The sequence below is a fragment of the Syngnathus typhle genome, linkage group LG6, assembly GCF_033458585.1.
Source record: "Syngnathus typhle isolate RoL2023-S1 ecotype Sweden linkage group LG6, RoL_Styp_1.0, whole genome shotgun sequence".
Classification (NCBI taxonomy): Eukaryota; Metazoa; Chordata; class Actinopteri; order Syngnathiformes; family Syngnathidae; genus Syngnathus; species Syngnathus typhle.
Genome location: NC_083743.1, coordinates 5,732,050 through 5,746,986, shown reverse-complemented (window position 1 = coordinate 5,746,986; position 14,937 = coordinate 5,732,050).

Sequence of the window (14,937 nt, the reverse complement as noted above, 5' to 3'; positions counted from 1 at the left end):
GATATACAATCACTGATTGGCTACATGTGCTATTTTCACAGCTCATGAGGGTCGTTTTATTTGTTTCGATGATAAAAAGGCTTCACAAGTCACCAATCGATGCATTCTTGTTTTAAGCTAGCAGGGAAGAACAACATCCAGGTGTTCCGTGCGTTCTTGTTTTGGTCGTACTTTTAATTAGGATAGGACGACGGCTACGACATTTCACAAGGACGGACAACACTGCCGGTTGAGGAACAGCTAATGACTTTGAAATTGTTTTGCTAGTTAGGAACATAATTAGCATTAGCTTCGGGAGTATAATTGGGCTAAAACGTCATTATCGCTGTCTTTGAAATTCAACAACAATTTGAAAGGCAAATTAGCGACATGTACCAGTCAAGTTTGTGACTATTTTTACTTTTATTTCCTGACAAAACCTGCGACTGTACAAAAGCACTTAGCGTCACTTGTTTTGACGCTACATTGGAAACCATACATAAGCTAATAAATACATCACAAACAAAACACATGAACTCTCGACATGGCAAATTTTCATCGTTTTTTTTTGCTTTTATTTACAGTTTTTTTGCTCGCTCCTTTTTTTTGCCATATCGGATGTATACGAAAAATATATATATTTGTGTTTGTGCTGATGTGATAAAAAAAAAAAGGTGTTGAAAGTGAATTTTCTTTAAGTGGGTGTTCCTAAAAGAGCGAGTATGAATTCCTGCTGAGGAGCTTGTTAGCGTACCACCGAAACACATTGTTGTCTTCTATTTGTGACACAATTATTATAGCATTGATGATGATTATGTATGTATATGTAAGTATAAGGGTTAAGTCTGCTTCAAGTGGCATTTATTTGTTTGTCATTGTGTCAAAACTTTAGTTTTCTTGTCACGTTCAGTGCTCAAAACCTTTTGACTGCACTTCCCGTTGTGTGTATTTTTTTTTTGTAAGACTGTAACTTTTATTTTTCTAAATATGTATATTTATTTTTAGACCTGACACACCTTCCTCTTACTCTGTATTTTTTTTTTTTTTTTTGCATTTATGCAAGGGTAGCACCCAAGTAGCATCTTACTGGAATGATGACGTCATGTGAAGTTAAAAAGAAAAAAAAATAATCAGTTTTTCTTTTTTTATTATCATGTTTGCTGTAAATATTAACAATGTATCTGATGTGTGTAAAAAAAAAAAATACTAAAGTCATGCAGTTTAAAATTAAACCTCACAAATTACCCTATGTTTAATTTGGCGCTGGTGATTTTTCATTTTGGGAACACTTTTTGCAAAAAAAATTATTTGGAGGATTTTCTGGGCCCATGTTCAAATTGGCTTGGTGCAAATGGACAACAAGCAGTATGTAAGGGCTAAGTAGGTAATTGGGAGAAAATGGAAGCAGAGAGCAAACGGAGTGGCGCAAATGGAACAAATTCCCGATGGTGCTGCTTCTGTTCTCTTCTCGAGAGAAGCAAGCTTCCGTGCTTCCATGCTTCCATGCATCAAGCCCACGGCGACACGTTTTGGTCCTTAATGGCGAATTGCCGGCAGCGGATACGCCCGACCGGCTTCAGCTCACGTTTATTGAGGTTGTGAGTTTGCGTTTTGCAGAACAATTCATAATGTTGTGTCCCTGCTTGGCTGGGGGGAAGAGGGATTTGGGCTGGGTATTGATTAGGTGTACTTTGCCCAGCTCCAGAAAGTCAATATAGGCCAAAGATTCACATTTCATTTAGATTTAAAATCTTTTTTATATATAGAAGGAAAAACTTTTGCTGTCTTTTAAAAAAAAATAACAGTCAGAGTTTGGGGGAAATTCTCATTTTTATATATTTGTTTTTAATTACAAAAAATATAGTATATATCTTTTTTTTTTAATTCCAGAATGGTGCTAAGGAATGTTACTGTTCATATTGTTAGTGTGTGAGAAGCACAGTGTGTCAAGGTCACCCCACCATCAGACTCCAAAGTTTGGCCGCGGTGATTCCCGCTGACAACTGAGCTTTAGGGGCTGCAGAGGAAAAAGAAGAAGATGATGAGAAAGTCATTTTGGAGCAAAGCAGAAGAATGAGCCAGCGTCTCTGCGGAGCCACGATAAGCCTGCGGGATGCTGCCAGCAGCCTTGGAAACAACAAGCTGACTCCATCAACGTCCTGCGCGTGATTCACCTGCAACACACAAAACTCACAAAAGCACTCACACACAAAAATACAGTCAACATGACGCTGCCGAGTTGGCGCCAGGTTACGCAAACTTGATTAGTGTCATTCATTTGTTTGTTCTTTCGTTCACGCCAGGATGTCATGTACCAATGAAACCATCCTTCTATCTGCCGTCATCTTGCATCCATCTGTCCACAGTTATTACGTTCGTATATGTTGGATATTCTTCTCTTCCTCTGTCATCATCCATCCATCCATCCATCCATCCATCCATCCATCCATCCATCCATCCATCCATCCATCCATCCATCCATCCATCCATCCATCCATCCATCCATCCATCCATCCATCCATCCATTTGATGTGAGTGCTTTTGTGTGAGAGTTAAAAGAGTCGATTGAATTTGACTCATAGAAGTGCCGAGCGAACTCATTAAAATGAAAGAAGGCGCTATCATTACTCTTTCACTTTGACTTCACACTGCGCCTCAAAGTTTGAACACTATTCAGTCGGATTGTGTGCCGTCCCAATCAATAATTTACTAAGGAGCAAACTCAAGAAACTATCGTGATTGCCGTAAGTAACAAAAGTACCTTAGGTCCTAGCAAACATCAATCACACAACTTGTGTGCGCCAGTGTAACGGTTTACGGTGATATTGCTGCTATGCACACGTTGGCCTCTTGGGGCGGTATGGTGCATGCATGCAGGTAACACGTCGAGTATACAAAAAAAAAAAAAGAAAAAAAACACCAACGAAGAAGAAATTTATCGACTTTGGCGCGAAGAGAAATTAAAACGGAAAAAACGGAAAAAAAACGTACAAGGAAGTCGTCGGTTGTCAAATACTCAAAATTCAAACTGTTCAGTAGAATAAATATGAACAGAATCACAGCGGCGATGAAATATGAAATGAAAAATAAACAGGAACACCGAGCGAGGAGAAGAGCTTCTGAACGTAAGTGAAATGACTTGAACCGACTGCCATTAATTGAGCACGGTTGAAATATTGTACTTCCAATGGCGAGGGACTGAAACATAAAAATATTAGTGTGTTAAAGATTTGTTTGTCAGCATTTATTCGACGATATGTGTTGTATTTAAAAGTACAACGTGAGTGTAATTGTTTTTGTTGTGTTCTTCATTTTACTGATACCCTTAGGATATTTGTCCACTCGTGTTGATGAGAATATGAAAAACTTCTATCGATATTAACTTACATCAGCTAATTCAGTCGTAATTTACATTTTCCCCCAGTATGAAAAAGGCTCAAATGACTGAACCGATTTAAAATGTTTTTTTGTCGTTGTTGACCTGATGAGGTCAAAAGTGGCTTTCTGTGCTTTTTTGAAGGCTTTGTTTCCGCCCCCAGGGTGTGTTCATTTGAATGGAGGCAACCAGGGGGCCTTGGGAGAGTTCATTTGACATTTCCATAATGCCAGGCCCGTTGTGAGCTTCCTCTGGTTCTGCTCCAGGTAGGCTCCTGCCCTAATTCACACTTCTCGTTACCACCATCCACACACTTTTAAAATATGCACATGCCTGCACATTAGCAGATAATTTATGGAAGTAAGCGGTGGTGTTATTGATCACTGAGGCAATGCAGACTTTTTATGACTTGTGCGTGTTTTATTGATTAATGCGGCGTGAACATGTCGCCACTTCCATATTGAAGGTAGGTGCAAATAACAGGCTGACATCTATTTTGAGTCATGTTGACATTCATGTTATCTGTTGTACAGCTGTGTAGCACAGTGACACTATTTTCAAAAGCACTTTTATAAAAGTAGAATTGAAATCTGTTGTGAATGAAATGAAAAGTCAACAGAGAAAAGGTAAGTGTGTGGAGAGAAAAGGTAAGTGCACGGAGAGAAAAGGTAAGTGCACGGAGAGAAAAGGTAAGTGCTGGGGCGAATGCAAGGGGAAAAGTCAAAAACAAATCATGACTCATTTCAAAATTATACTGAAAAAGTAGTAAAGAATGCAAAATGAAAATAAGTTTATTTACTAGATAAAATAAGTCTACCACACACTACAATTAAAATTCTGTTATCAAATACTTTACTTGGATGATTAAAGGCTCATTTTAAAAAAGAATAATCATATTGAGAAAGACTAATACAATTTTAAAATCAATTGCATGCAACACAATTAAAAAAAACATTCATATAGATACAAATTCACCATATAACTCTTGAAATTGATTCTAAATTGAATAGACACCACCAAAGTCATGTACAAAATATTCATTTCCAACCCAAAATATGATATATATAAAATATATTATAATTATTATTATTGTACATGTAATTATGAAATATAATTATTAAAATGTGATCCCCCCCCCCATTTTAATAAAAATATTCAATATTAAAATTGAAATACCAGAGTGATCCATAGTGACTAATGTCTCATGTCTATGAGGAAAAGACTTCACAGCTCTTCGGCGCTACAATAATAAAGACCATCTCTCCCTCGTGCTCTTTCTTACGAGGCCATACATTTAATTCCTAAACACACTGTATGCATTTATTTTTATTTACCGCCACCTCCACGATGCTAACTCACGGCCACGTCCGCCAGAGCCGTGATTAATTTTTCAGCATTCCACACGCTTTCTGCTGAATAACCCGTGTCGTATTTTAGTAAAAGGGGCACTCGCCCGCACACATATATCCCGAATCAATATTTCACGGCCATTAATAATTCTGTTTGTTTCCCCGCGGCCTACTGGCCACCTCGATGGAGGCGACACGACGGGCTGCATGTCAACTACGGTGCACCGGTACAGCACAATCGGAAATATCAGGAGTGTGGCGCGACCACCCGGCCGCTCTTAGGACAAATGAATTCAATTTGGGTTAACTCCCCAGTCACATACTGTAACGGCATCAACTATCAAATATTTCATTTGCTACCTTTTTACATATTGGCCTGTTGAAGTTTTTTTGTTGGGGGGATGCTGCATTGGAAACTTCGATTTACATTGACAGCAACGCAACCTAATGTCTTAAACCTTATCAGGAAAGCAAAATAACTAGAAATAATCATCAAAACAGTGTATAGCTCCAGTGAATAATCTTCATCCTCATCCTCGTCCAAATAATAGCAAAATAAATGTGATTCCCGCAATGCCCAGCATATCAGATCTTAAATATGAAGGCAGTCTGCCAGCCAGCAGCAGCTTGAAGTCGCACACATTCCAATCATTTGTTAGGGGTAATTGCGTATTGCAAGCGCATGTGTTTTTTATTCTGATCCACCACTGGTTCCCTCAATTTTGACTAAAATAGAAAGAGCATGAGTAAATATGAAGATTAGATGGGTAGTAAGCTGCAATATCGCTTCATTCATTTGCCCGTGTTTATTGTGTTGTTATTTTCACAGTTAATCTTATTTTTTTAATATGCAACATTAAATAAATGTCGACATAGTCCACAATGAATTTATGTATGCTTGGAGTTGCTGCTGTTAGTCATACTATGGACAAATTGTGTCAAATGGGAAATTAATTATTTATTTAGCTTGCTAGTGAGATAGTTAGCTAGCTGCATATGATGCTGCCACAAACTACGAATACAATATTAATGATACGAATACATATTCCTTTTTTAATGTAATTAATAATAATAATGAAAAATCCCAGGGTAGTGTTACCATCTCTTAAAGTGCCATATGTTGGAGTATGACTTCAGTAAATTGTTCTTGTCAGAAAGAATACAAAACAAAACGGAACTGTCCTTGGTCCTGAACGCAGCCTCCACTCTCTATTGGATTTCATATACGGCTGTTTTAATGAAGAACACACTCGCACAGGCATGCACACAATAACTGAATGTCATTTGATAAAAAAATTGAATGGATCCGGCGCCTCTTGTTTTAAATTGACTTCTTTATTCATTGAAATTAGCGCCAGCTGCATCTCCAATTACACATTGTTTGCTTACAGTTATTCAAGCGCACATGTAAACATTTGCACTATATTATATCTACTCAAGATAATATGGATGTGTGCAACTGCTAGCAGGTTTTTAATGCAATTAAACAAACGTAGTAGGCCTTTAAGTGACCAAGTGTGTGAAGACCGGTAAACCATAAATGATACTAACATAGAAAATAAAATATCACAAGGCTCGAATATTTGGACTTGACTTTTTCTATGTATACAAAAAGATCCTACTCAAATCATCTTTCCCCTTTGATAAGGATGGAAAAAATAATTCATTGTATTTATAAAAGGAGGCAATTAAATGATGAATTTCACTGTTTGCGAGCTGGCTGGGACCCAATACCCCATGTGAAGCGGGGTCCATTGTATAGTTTAAAAAAAAAAAATCCAATTTTTAAGCACAGTGTTAACAAACATTCTGAGCAAACTGTCAACATTCTCTCCGACGTTCGTCACGTGGTGCCGGCCTGATTTTTCCAGGCCAGTTGCCTATCAAAATATCCTCTGTGTCTAATCTGCATCCAGTATTTGCCCGCCACTAAAGAGGCGCGGGGGCGCAGCTGGGAATGTTTAACCTGACGTTCTGGTCCAATTGTTATGCTCCGCTCCCGGTTTTCTCAGCTGTGTTTGGAGAAGAGAGATGAGCGTGGACATGCACCGTGTAGCTGCGGGCACTCATTTGCATTTTACTGCGGGGGAAACAAATCCCTTTTGTAATGGAGTCACCCTGTCTTTTTTATTTATTTTTTGCATGAAGGAATGAAGGATAAAATGCATTCCATGCGTTAGAGGTTCTCAAAGTGAGAAAAAAATGTCAAGGACCCTCTCATAATGCAAATGTCAACCAATATGTGCACCCTCTAAATGCCAGCGGGATTGGAAAGTGTTTTCCGGACAGTCCGTCTGAGATGTGCGTGTGTCACGATTAAAGTGAGGCCATTTTCAAAGATGGCAAAAATATGGCGGCTTTGCGCTCATTCGCAAAATTACCAGCACCCAGCATAACATTTGCGCGACACGTCATTCCCAATTTGTTCCAGTCAAATTTTTAACCGGGTGGCATGGTGTGTAAGTGTTTAGCACAGCTGCCTCGTGGCTCTCAGGTCTGGGTTCAGATTTCCTAGCAACATAGCAGCCGCGGCTACACCGTCTTGTTTACAGTAGATTGAAGTGAGGCCACATTCCAATCTTGCCAGTAGTTTTGAATTTATTTATTTATTTATTCCCTCCCACAGCTAAGAAAGGGTGGAGTATTTGGTTTATCATGTCGGTTTTATTCTCACATGTACGTTGGTATGCATTCTTATATAATTATATGATGTTATTTATTGCAAATTATTTTGCCGAACCCCAAGCTACACCTTGCGGCACCCCAGTTTAAGAACTGCTGATTTATGCTGCATATAAAGCGGCATGTGACACTGCACAGAGTCTCTGCTTCTTCCCGAGATTCATTCCTGAAGGGCGCATTTGCCCACAGGAGACTTTTCCACTGCAGTGGTGCGGATTTACTGCATAGAGATGGATGAGCGTCGGAATTGAGGATTGTTCCTGCTGCGCTCGGAGGAAAGCAAAAAGCAACCAGGGAGGGAGGATTTTTCTTGATTCTGCTTCCTGTCAAAGGAAGGAAGGAAGGGAGAAAGGAGAGAGTAGCAAGGGAGGAAATAAGGAAACCGGGAGGAAGGAAGAATTACACATGGAAGGATGGAAGTACAAAGAAGGATGACAGGTAGGTAGAATGGGAGGAAAAAGGAATGGAAGAAAAGGAAGAAGACGTAATCTGGGGTCCTCATTGAAGCTAACAAGCTCCAGCGTGCCGTCTCACGTGTGTCCACTCCTCAATAGCATCATGTTGTTAACGTATTGTCTTTATGCCATCCGGCCAATGAAAATGTGACATTTGCTTTGTGTCCTGCCCTCTAATGAGCCTGTTAACATTCCGTTGCTGCGCCCCTAATTGAGTCCACGGCTCGCCGGATGGAAGCGCGTAGGTCCCACCATAATTACTACACTCCCTCCATCCTCGCCGACGCCTAATGAACTTAAGCGGCATATTTACCACTCAGGCGGCCGTGTGGTGAACAGATGGCAACGAGTCAGATAAAAGTGAGGCGCACTGCTGCTTTGTTTGATACAAAAAGCTCAGTGGTGGTCACAGCTCGCTTACGTCACACTTGTTTGCAGAAGCTAACATGGTGACGCCTTCTCAGCTGCTCTCAGGCAGAAACTAAATACAATCAATTTTCTATTGTGTTTTTCAGAAATCGGTACAATTTGTCAGTCGGCGGGAAGCCAAGACGAAAGGTAGCAAGTGTGTATGAAAGGAAATAGTTGATAGTTGTCTGAACGATTGAACATATCTTGCAAGTTATTGTGTGGACCCTTAAGCTACAGCTTGCGGATGTCCAGGAGTCCAGGGACCCCAGTTTGGGAACCCATGATCTCAAGTATAAACTCCAAATGTATCACGTATGAGCATTCTACACATGCTAACGTGCAATATGGCTGTGAAAGCGCCACCCTCCCCTAGTGGAGGCCGTGTTGGAATGTGGCAGGATTCCCACCGCTAATTCCTCAGTGGATATCCACTGTACCGATCCGACTCGACCCCTCGTCCACACAAGAAGAGGTCAACAATTCCCCGCCTGACCGATGGTAGCTAAAAGCTCATTAGGTTCCCTAGAGGGCCGACTGTTATCACTTCTATTGATCCACTGCCAATTGTCGTATGTGTCAACATTGAAAAACACCTTTTGGGGAGTAAAATTATGGACTTACTCTTTGCTCATTACTATTCCAGCCAGAAAAGTACAGAGTGACGCGAGTACAGCAGAAGAGTGGCAACGTGAAGACTCTCTGTCTTCAATCACTTCTCAATGCTTCATAAACATCCTAATTTCTGCTGGATTTCAAGACAGAAAAACAACAACAAAGGGCAGTGCAGTATTTATGATAATAAAGGACTTTATGGTGAAAGGTACCAAGAAAGACTACTTCATAATTGTTAGCATTCCAGCATTTTATACAAGTGTTTGGACTTTTATATGCTCCTGAAGGCAGAGATCACTGAAATGAGAAATAATGACCTCGGAATCAACTTTTGTTGCTTAATGTATTCCCGTGGGAATGGCTTCTTCCTTATCCACGAGTTGAGTCAAACTGTTGTTTTCCTAATAGTCAAAAAGTTCAACCACAGCAGCAACAGACTTAAACAAAAAAAAAAAAAATCAATCTTACAACTATACTTGGTCCAGAATCCTGCTGCTATCTTGGATCACATCACAGTGGTCCTAAATACTCCACAACAGTTGGACCTTCAAGATAAGGCTGTATCTACCTACGTTAGCCAGTAAAGGTTACGGGTCAGACAATCGATCCCTGCGGGACTCCACGAGCAGCTTGAGATGGTTGTAATGTATTACTAGTAGCAGACAGAAAACAGGCTCCATCCTGTCATTCCAACCTAACCCTGGAGGGTTTAGAAGTCAGACACATCAAATGCTCGTCATCTGATGAAATTGACAAGACACAAGACTCTCAATCTCACTAATGGCTGCCAATTCAGACATGGGTCGATACCGGTCAGCTTTAAGGGGGAAAGCTGTGTTGTTGTCAGGCAAATTAACTTAAAAAAGGCAGAGACTCAAGGTGTTCCATTAAGACTCTGAGGAGAAATCCAATGGCGGCAAATTGAGTCATCGTCACCTGAGTGACTCTGACTGCACGTCTTCATGTGTTTAAGTGACGTGAATTTACATTCATGCTTTGCTGAATCTTCCCCCTTTTTCACTCTGCTAAAAACGGAGCAGAGTAATTACTCTGTCGGCCTAATTAAATTAATTTTGGAAGTGCTGATGAATGACTCCATCATCTGCAGCAGACTGGTTATTTTCCAAGTTAATAACATGAGACCCAGATCACTTCCTTGAATTTTTACCACAAATTTAGCAGCTTTGAAGTTGTCTGCTTCTGCGGCGAGGTTAGTTGGGTGACTTGACCCAAATGTGGTTTGCTGATTGATTGATGCTTCGAGCAGACATCTTAAACAAAACAATACTGCAAAAATATTTGAGGCCATTTAAAAACATTTTCTTTTAACACACATCATTTATACACTTGTTTATTTTCACTCATGTACTTCTACTTTGGTAGCGGGTGTGAGTACTTTTGCTGCCACCAAATGAGGTTAATCAAGGGAAAAAAAAGGTGCTAGGTATTACTTTCTGCCAAAAATCATTCCCTCACTTCATGAACCATTCGTCCTTGGTGGAGGTTTTCGCTCTTCTGTTTGTTAAATCTTTTGTCAGACGGCTCGCGGTTTTAAATCCAGATGATGTTGGGCTTAAAGCGCCGGTCGCTGAAAAGAAAAAAAGACACAAGGATCTGATTGAATCTCACTCTTTGTTAGCTTGGAGAATACGTTCCCATCGATTGTGTTCTTTTATTCCTTTGCGGCCGCTTGGAATATCTGCTAAAAGACCCCGCCAGTGTGAAATTTTGCCTTGTGCAGATTCCACAACGCAGCTCAAAGGCTCCAGCGGCTCTTTCAACAGCGACCCCGCCGTTGTCGTACTTCCAGGTCGGTCGCTAACCAAGCCGCCGCCATCTAGCAGGTTGATAGGCCAAAACTAATTGGAGAGTTGGCGGAGGCCATTAATGCGCGGTTCGGGGTGACTGCCTCTCAGTCCTGCGTGAACTTCAAATGTCATCCGCCTCCCAATTACAGCCTAAATAGCAATTTACCTCAGTTAATTACCTCAATTATTATTCAATGGAATGCCAAAAAGACTCCCCCTCGATTCGTCACGGCTTTAATTTACACATCACGGCTCATAATCCGCTCAAATATGGACGTCCTGCGCCAGAGGCCACCTTCACATTTCCTCGGGGGGTTTGGGGGGGGAGGGACACGGCGACGTAAAAAGAGAAATAAGTCAAAGCTTCTTAATGAGTACACAGAAGCACAAGGGACGTAATTTGAGCTTTAAGGGCCTTAATACATAACCACTCTTGAGACGGGCGGGGATTTAGGAGGGTTACTCTGAGATTTACAAGATTCTGATTAAAGAGCAGCACAATTGAAAGAAAATAAGGGAGGAGGTGGCCAAAGGAAAGCCAAGGCGTTTTGTGCTTTACCTTCAGCCTTTTTCATCAAAATGTATATTTAGGAATACACAAGCCAAAAAGAAAAGGAACATTTTCGATCAGGAATGTCTGATGTTGACAAATACTTAGTCTTATGTCACCCTACTTTGAGCATAATATAAAAGTTGAACGCTAGCTTTAAAAAAGTATTTTTTTTTTATCTCCGCCTTTGTATGTCAGTGTGGAAAAAAACCCAAATCAAATATCAGAAAGCCATCAAAAGAATCTTTGCCATTTGGTCCCTGGCGACTGTTCCGATCCACTGTGATGCATTGACAAGCAGTTCATTTATCGCTTTGGCATTTCAGCTCCGTGAAAAATCTTCACCGAGCGTTCTCCCGCCAGGAAATCGTCATTTCTACTTTAAAGCTTGTTGGCAGAGAGCGCCTTGTCCTCTTTCTCACTTTCACAACAAACTTCTCTCTCCGTGACGTCGGGAAATTTGTCTTTGTGCCCTGATCCTGCTCCCAACAGGGGGCGGGGCTCTCTGCTTTGCTGAAAAAGAGTCTGCGGTGTAGCAAGAATCAACTTGGCCATTATTGACGTATCTGAGTCCTGTAGTCAGCTTGGCTTGACCTTATCGGATTGTGCAAAGGAAGAAAAGCCACACAGAAAGCTTCTGGAAAGAAAAAATGATCCTTGTCTTGGTTTCACTTGGACTGACACTAAAACAGGATGAGATCTCATCTTCTAAATAAGTCATCAATTGTACGTGACCTTCGTCTCCACCGGCGACTGGCGTGTCAAACATCGTACTTGACGAGGACGCCGATCCGTAGCGGTCACCGGGCTGATCTTGAAATCGCCGTCCGCCCGTGTATACCCGCCCGAGCCGGCCGGGGCTGTCAGTCAGCTGTCGATTTCATGCCCAAGTGTGACAAAGCCAAACGTCCCATGTGGCGCCCGTTCGCTCCGCCGTGTCCTTGACCAAAGTCGAGCCAGCCGCTGAGGTGGACGGACCACAGTCATACATCTTTGGATTTTAAATCCCTATAAAATGGAGATCGAGAAATACGATTAGTCGTGACTATCAGATCCAAGTACTTTTAAATCGCTGCTTTGCTTGTGTATGTATTTTTTGGAAGTCACTTGGAAGGTGGTTGCAAAAGTATATCAAGCGTCTTGAGTAATTTCTTGTATTTTTTTTCCCCCTCTGGAATCTCTTGACGACCTTTTGTAAACGCAAACAGTAATTTGCATCGGACACTGAATGTTCCACAGCGGCAAAGATCCATCTCTGACACAAATACATTTTTTATTTTTGGATTGACATCTCTGATGGGCTTTCCACTACTTTAAAAAATTCCCTGCCGGAGTTCCAGCAAGCGCTCACGCCCACCTCTGGGAATTCTACGCCTTCTGCTAAGGGCATCTTCCTGCAGAAGGTCAGCGGGGAGGGCCTTGCGCTGAGAGAGGCGCCTCGGGGCAAAACGGGGATGATGCTGGAATATGTTGACACATGACGGACGAATTACCAAGCATAGATGGCCGTGATACCATATGGGAGTGCGATACAGCCACGCTCGGCTAGGACTAAAGTACTCACTTGTGTAAAACGAAAAGGAACAGTCCGTACTGTAAGATCATAAAGTCGGTGGCATCTCATTGATTCCAATCCACAATGGGAAGGAAAAGAAGCATTAATGAGAATCGATGCTCACCTTTTTTTTCCCCCAGTTCCTGCTTTGAGGGCTAAATAAATGAGAGCAATTAGTGAAAGAGATGCGATCCTTTAAGCAAGGCTTGACAAAAGGCCTCGTTCGCTCTAATGGCAAAAAACGCTTTCACTCCCGCTCTTTGTTCAAAACGGTGGTTTTGTGTGACTTCAGATCATCGGGTGTGCTACGGGAGATCCAGAAGCGATTATTGATTTGAAACGATGCGTCTTTGTTCGTTTATCCACGCCGGTCAATGAAATGGTTTTTGAAGGTACAATTAATCATCACATCTTTGTCTTGTTGTAAAAAAAGCCAGAATTCACCCAGAGTAAGTCAGTTGGATGGTTTCGAAGGGGGCCTAAAGTACCGCGTAGATTTGGAACTGTGATTATGGACCCTCGCCGCTCTCAACACCGCTGCCGATAACGTCCGTGTTGCTCCCGAGGACGTATCAGGACCTTCCGTCAGATTCCTGCGAATAATCTCAGCACAGACGCCGGCGAGCTCGCCACCGGGCTCCCGCGAGGGCATTTGCGTCGCCCGCGAGTGAAAACATCTTAAGCGCTTTCCATTCGCGGCTCTGCGGGGGAGAGTAAGGGATTCGTCGTCGAGGACATTCAGTCCATTCAGTCCAAGCATCAATACTGACGCCCAAGTCGCCGAAACCTTGTCATCTTTCTAATTATCAAGTGGCGAGAAGAAACTAAAGTAAAAATCCTCGAATGGATGAATGATTCATGGCGAGTGCACCGCATAAAGATTCGCCACTCGTTCAATATGATCGCATGCTTATATACTTTTTTTTTTTTTCAATGTGCAGACATGAAAGCAAAAGCAGACGTTTTAAAGTATTCCATTGAGATCCGCTCGAGTGTTTATATTCCCGTCGAGGGCCTTTCGTTTTAACATTTCAGCGTCCATTGTGTCCGAGGAGCCCGTCAAGCAGCATCCCCACGGCTTCCTTCCTCAAACATTTATCCAATACGTTTTGTCTGATATTAACAAGCTTTTATTTTTTATTTTTTCAAACGTATCGCTTCCGAGCAGACGTCTCTCGTAACAACTCTGTTCTGCATTCCTTTTTTGTCTTGACATCCCAGATGATTGCTTTTTTTTTTTTTTTTACTTCTTTCCTTGGTAAGCAACATACTTGATATGAAATTCAAATTAAGATGTTTATTGTCATTGCTCAGTTGATGACAAAATTGGGTTACGACAATTTGTAGTTCTTTCTTGCGCGCCGACGTGCAGCTGGCTAACTACGCCGAGATGTAACCACGCTCTTGACGCTAAAAGAAGGTCAGCAGCTCCTCCTCAGGTCCACTCTCTCGAGTGTCCTTGGGAAGTGAAGACGCTGTTTTATCAGCAAAGAAGTATTTAAGCCCCTCCTCCAAGGGTGTTGCCAGACGTGGAGTGTGTAAGGTGCTAGACTCACCGCAAAACATGGTTGGACGAATCCAGATTTGTTTCGGGGCTGCTGTAATCTACTGTATAGATGTTGCTGCAGGTTTTGTATTCTTCACCTTGTTGCACATTCCATGAAAATTGGGGAGGGCTGATTTTTAAATCGACGTGATTGAATTATAATGTGCAGGATGCGAGTTGCGTTGGGTGTTTGTTGCTTTTGTGTGACTCATTCATGGCAACGGTATCATTAGCAATAGGTGGTGCGAAAACGGCCGTTACCATGGCGACGCTAATCTCACCAGGCAAGCGAATGTAACAGCGTAATGGTAAATAAACATGCTTTGCATGTTACTGTAAATGGAAAAAGCTCAAGCCTGCTGCGGCAGAATCAGACTGAACTACATTCGGCATTTAACTTCATAGAGGCTCATATCATTTTTAATTAGTACTCAGTAATTGAATGATTACAGATCCAAATGGACACCGCATTGTAATCCATTCCCAGCCATACGTGTCGACGAGATACTCAGGCTTGATTTAATTCACTGTATGGTCTCGAAGGCCACGTTGCGAGCTTTGGAGATTCGCAATGAAATAAAATGGCCAAAAGGCATCGTTGAAGAGCATCCCTC